This window comes from Scophthalmus maximus, chromosome 3 (assembly GCF_022379125.1).
Source record: "Scophthalmus maximus strain ysfricsl-2021 chromosome 3, ASM2237912v1, whole genome shotgun sequence".
NCBI lineage: Eukaryota > Metazoa > Chordata > Actinopteri > Pleuronectiformes > Scophthalmidae > Scophthalmus > Scophthalmus maximus.
In genome coordinates, this window is record NC_061517.1 from 8,505,291 (window position 1) to 8,511,290 (window position 6,000).

Genomic DNA, 6,000 nt, shown 5'->3' on the forward strand with positions numbered 1-6,000 from the left:
AAACAGGAAGGGATCAGAGGGGAAGGAGGCAGCTCGTTGCCGTTAGAAACCACAGCCTTTATAAAGGAATTTCACCTTCATTCTGGTGGTGTGGGAGTAAGTCCTACTGGAGAGAAGAAACCCGATCTATCCACAGCTGCAGCACTAATGTAAAGGACGGTATAGAAAACTTTTTACTTCTCTTCACGTCTGATTGCAGCAGCGATAGAGAATGATCAGTCTGTTTTTATCTAAACTAAGCTGCACTATGAAACCTCTGCTACCCTGTGGGTTTTTTTAAACAGCAGAGGCCTGCTGGAAGAGGAAGAAGGTGAGAGAGTGAGACAGAGAGGGCAAACAAGTGAAAAGAAAAAAAGTTTCCTCTCTGAGATACAGCACTTCCCGTCTGAATGATGCTCTCATTGTTTGGACTCCACTGAGGTTGGGGGGGAAAAAGATTATCTGAATGCTTTGAATCTCTTTCTGAACACTGCATCATTTGATTGAGAAAAACGACAAAACGACTAAAAGCTAAAAACAACAACTTCACAAAACCAACATTAAATGATTGGGTACCCATTGTTGGTAGTAAGGCTGGGTACTGAACTTCAACACTGTCATCAAAATAAGCCTTGACATTCGGTACCAAATGGAGGTAGGCGTGAATCTCATAAGCGTCAGTGGTCTAGTAAATATGCAGTGTGCATGTGCCAATACCCAATAATGCTAGTGATTGGCTGTCTCACATACCAACTGGAGGAGTGCAGGAAAAACTGTGTTGCATCCAGAGACGGGGCTCATAGGTGAGTTGTTGCATATTCATCCATTTTACCAAGCTCAATGTCAATAGCATGATGCAGTATATCCAGATAGGACACTTCAGCTAAGATGGGCAACGAATTCAATGAAAAACTCTAAGGACTAAATTCAAGAGCTGCTTAATGTTGCCCCACGATCGACTGCAGAGACATGGTCCCTCACTGGCTTCCCACTCGCAAACACTGCCAATTGTGTTTGTTGGAATGCACAACCAAGCTGAGGACAGTACTGCCAAGAAGAACCAAACCAAGGCAACCCAGGATATGCTGCACCCAGAGTGCATCATACCCTCTGCAGCAGAGCGTAGCAACCAAGCAGTAGGCTACAAACAACACAAAAAATGTCATTGTCAAATGTGGCAGAATATTTTGTAATGCCCTGTATGCCCCATCCATCTTCCATAACACTTATCCTATTCAGGGTGTAGAGGGTTGACGCTGTTGCATATGCATCAACTAGGTGAGAAGTCAGGTACATCGCGGAGACAACAAAAAATCTGTCACATGACTAACATCCATATGAACAGATAAAACTCTTGAACTCTAGCTAGAAGCCAATTTAGGAAGAAATCAGAGCATCAGGCCTGAGTAAGTGTAACTTATGCGAACACTATAGTATCATAGACAGGTTCACACAATAACAAAACAAATTAAATTCATATTATACATATTTTGAGGATTCATCAGAAAGACCTAACTAGAAATTGTTATATTTAATGTTAACTATGGTAAATTGCAGCCAATCTTCAAGAAACATGATGTCATACGACAGTAAAACAACACTGTATGTGCGATCATCATTAAAACCTTATTAACACACAACAATCTGTACTCCTTTCTTATTAAACATCTCAAGTCTTTACAAGTCTCTACTTTCACGTCTTCATCTTTCTTATCCGTTGTCTGCAGATTTCTTGTGAGAAATGCCGGTTTACTGTTCACGCAGCCACCTAATGAGCGCTTGCGACAGCCAGGCGTATTTACAACAATCTGTGTTAAAATGGTTCATCTGATTTAGGATGAGTACAGTGTTAGACTAAGCCCATCTTCACAAAGTGAAGAGTTTGAAGACATCATGCACACAAACAGACACACACATACATACTGTATACACACAAACACATTACAGTCAAGCAAAGTCTCCAAATTCTTAGCTCTGCAGCAGAGGAGGAACAAAGTGAGTGCAGCGGAGGAGGAGGAGGAGGAGGAGGAGGAGGGCAGCGTCATCCTGGTGGTCTGACCATCGCAGTGAGACATGAATGGCTGCGTGAGCAGTGCCCTGGAGGGGCAGCCCATTTCTCAGCCACTTAGCAGTGTATGCCGAACAGACACTAGGATATGCTGTATCCTGTCATACACAGGACCATTACGACCGTCGACATGTGTATCTACTGTAAGTGCAGTGCCGTCTCAAAACCACCAGGATATAAACGGAGTAGAGAATAAAAAAAGAGTGATGAAAACAAACCTTCAGTCCATAATCATGAGGCTGGCGCAGCTTTCCTTCATTGCAGTGGCAATGACAACCTGCTACACCAGGCCCACCGGTCTTCAAAAGAGAGTTGAAAAAAGTGAGATGGAAACGGTAATCCTCTAAATGCTTCCTTGGCACACTGACTGTACTCTCTGCGTTTCCCTGCCTGCTGTGTGTGTCTCTGTCTCCCAGACACTGATAATAATACGCTGCAGAAAAAAATGCTCCTCTGTGATGAATACTAGCCTTATCAGATGTAATGAGGCTGTGGACAGCCATCATTTCCAGGCCATGAGATGTCTTTAGATTGCATTAGCTGGTTGAGTTGAGACTAAAATAAACCCTGCTGAGGGTTTGAGACCATGGCTGATGAAGCATAAGCCACAGACATGCATTAACATGACACTATCGTAGTAAATCAAAACATGAATTTCATTAGTTAACTGGAACCAAGCACCCAGCACATAACTTTGATCCCGCTCCAGAGTCCATGACAAGCTGTCAGAGTCATAAAACACCAAGATAACGTGAGCGCTAATGATTTGAATTCGAGATGGAGCGAAATTAATTTGTTTTTAACAAATAATGACACAGATCTGGAATACATATGTTATCAAATATTTTGAAAACATTTAAAACCCTTTGTTATTAACGTACCTCAGCAAAAATATTAATATGACATCACATGATGATGAGTAGCGAACTTCACGAATCAAAGTATAATTTTTTAATGTTCACTATTGAGTAACGCATAATGTAAAACTGCACGGAAATACAGTCATGACATGACAAAAAAACAATGCTGAAATGGTTTTCATTTTATTTCCCGCCACGTTGAAAGGGCTCTGGACACCCCAACTCGGGAACGTGGGTATGAAAATTACTTCCGGGTTTCCCCACTCTTAATGCGACTTGAGGGGGCGTTCATGTGCAATTCCGAGTCGGCGACTCGTATGAACCATAATTCCGATACCACGTGAAGGCAGCCGCCGTTTATGGCATTAGATGGTTTGTTCTCACAGTAACAGTCGGTCACGACAGAAGTCACGACACCGGGACGAAATTAGACTATATTTATTCACTTAAAACATAAAGTATCTCAAACTGAATGCTGTTTAAATGTCATCACATATAACTTTAATTTTTTTTCACCCTCGCCTCTAATTTATGGGGATGCGCTGCCTCCCTTTCCTCCCCCGACGAGCCGCGACTCTTGAAATGTTCGAGGAGCGTCAGTCGGTGTGGATGTCAGTGAGCGGTCAGTGAGTGTCCCCGGACTCCGGTCCACAGTCCCGCCACTGTGTCATCACACTGTGCCTCTTATGCGGTGAAATGTCTCCATCTATATCGTACATCGACACCGTCGCTGCCTTTTCTAAGGGCACGCAAACGCGCCACACATCACAAAACAGCCTCCAATAAACAAAAAAAACACCGGAGGTGGAAATATATAAATCACACTTACGTTGGTGACAGCGAACTGTTGGAGTTAACACACACGGACGTTTGTGGCGAGGGACCGAGGCGGGACACCCGGACACCCCAACTACTGAGCACCGTGCTACGTTCGCCCCACACTCTACCCTCCAGCCCCTCTCCTGACGTCATGACGCAACCTAGCGGGAAGTCAACCAAAGATTGTTCTGTGGTAAGATGACTCACACCTCTTTTTAAAGTCTTCATATCTTCCCTTTGATGTATGCCTGCAAAAAAAAAGCACTTTTAGATTCTCTACATACTCATCGAACCCACGTGTTTGGAATTTTGTGAGCATAATTTTATAAAAACATATATTATTGTGCTTATTAAAAAAAATGTTTATTTGTAACACAGAGTTTGGTTGCACTGGAAAACGAGAACAGGAAACCATCTGTTAAAGTAAATTCTATTGGGGTGACATTAAAGGATAAGTTCGCTGTTTTTCAACAAAGTTTATATGTCTATAATTAAAGCTGCAATAATTTCTCGCTAAAACAATGAGTTGATTAAAAGAAAAAATATTTAGAATATCAATGATTCGTTCGAGCTATTCACAAAGCATAAAAGCCATACATTACCAAGTGTCAATTTCCTAAATTGTAAGAATTTGCTGCATTTTTGTTACTGAATGTGTGTGTGTGTGTGTGAAACAATATTTCTAACAATCCAAATCAAATTGAAAACAGTATTGTCTAGATTTAGACCCAAATAGTCAACAAAATAAATGGCATCTAATTCAGCTTTTTAAATAATTTGTTGCAGACCAATTTCCTTCCTTTCATTTAAAATCATTAATATAAGAAGTCATGAATAGCTTTAATTTTAAGAAACTTACAATACTTCTGCAACAGTACTGTGGGTAAATCAGTCAGCCTAGAAGTCAAGTTCAAAGCAAAGTGAAGCTGAATGACAGATAATACAGTAATAAACAACTCTTCCTGTAGTCTGATTTTTTTTTTAGGTAGGATAAACCCCTTGAGATTTATCACCATGATCATAATCGGTCTTTTCCACATGGTTGTTAAAACATAATCCAATAAAACGCTGAGGTCATGCTCGGAAAAGTGAAACCTGTACACATACACATGCATACAAAAGTATTTCTTGAGTCTCAACAGGCTGTGGCAACACAGCCTGTTGAGACATATAAAAGTGTGACATATAAAAGGAAATAAATTAAAGTATAATCAAGAACAACTTAAGAGTTGAAGAGCTTTAATTAGAGCTTGTGCTGAAAGACAGTTTGTTGAGTGCAGTGCTGCATTTGTTGCTGTGCTCCGATTTCCCTCCACTAGATGGAAACATTGACTTGGGTATGTTGGTGAGAGCTGGTCTGTATCAGAACATAGAGTACAGTATGTATCGTCCTACTGTTCAGTGCCCTATGAGTCTGTCTTAGATGAAACCCACACAGAATGCTCTCTACTTGATCCGTGAATGACTGCAGGAGATGTTAAAACTGTCGGCTGAACTGGAGAGTCACTGGGCAAGAGGCAGATGGGGAAAGTGGAGGGGAGGGAGATAAGAGCATCCATGAGGGTCTAAAGATGGAGAATACTGTATAATATGTGAGTGGGTGTGGATGGGCATTTAAAAAAAATAAGATTCACCTCATCACAGGTTCTTTTCTCTTTTTCACAAGAGAGGGCAGCACGGTGCTGTGGTGGTTAGCACTGTCGCCTCACAGTAAGAAGGTGAAGTTTCAGGGCGTTTCTGTGTGGACTTTGCATGTTGTCTCCTTGTCTGCGTGGGTTTTCTCCAGGTACGCCATCTTCCTCCCATAGTCCAAAAACTTGTGAGTGTGATTGGTTGTTTGTCTCTGTGTGTTGGCCCTGTGATGGGCTGGCGACCTGTTCAGGTTGTACCCGCCTCTCGCCGCATGTCTGCTGGGATTGGCTTCAGCCCCCCCGCGATCATAAATGGATAAAGTGGTATAGATAATGGATGGATGGTTGACTGAGACAGAAGTTTAATTTAATTTGCAAAAGGATCTTTACTTGAACCATTATTTTTTGTTATGGTTTTGTAATAATCCAAATTCCAACAAACTGTTCTGCACGTTCTTTTAAATTGTGTCATAAGATTACACTGTAAAGTACAGTACGGGTCTGTATTTATCTTTTGTACCAGCTCCTGAACAACTGGACCCGGCAGCTGTTACTGATATTCTCAAAATTCACTGACCTTTACAAGAACCCTGTTGCATATTAGAGACTGATTTGATCAAAATCACTGAGACAAAAAAAGAAG

General features: G+C 41.5%; 1 protein-coding gene across 7 annotated transcripts in view; it reads right to left on the minus strand.

Annotated features, from left to right (window-relative positions):
* The window catches only part of LOC118316903 (transmembrane and coiled-coil domains protein 1), a 40,307-nt gene extending 36,424 nt beyond the window's left edge, over positions 1–3,883 (minus strand). For 2 of the 7 annotated variants that reach the window (XM_035645171.2, XM_035645170.2), the window contains exons 1-2: positions 3,737–3,879; positions 2,266–2,346 (exon numbers count right to left, since the gene is read on the minus strand). The gene's annotated coding sequence lies outside the window, so the exon portion shown is untranslated. Of the gene's footprint in view, positions 1–2,265; positions 2,347–3,736 lie in introns of all 7 variants that reach the window. The other 5 variants (XM_035645173.2, XM_035645174.2, XM_035645175.2 and 2 more) reach the window with 3 other exon arrangements.
* Between the last annotated feature and the right edge of the window lie 2,117 nt (positions 3,884–6,000).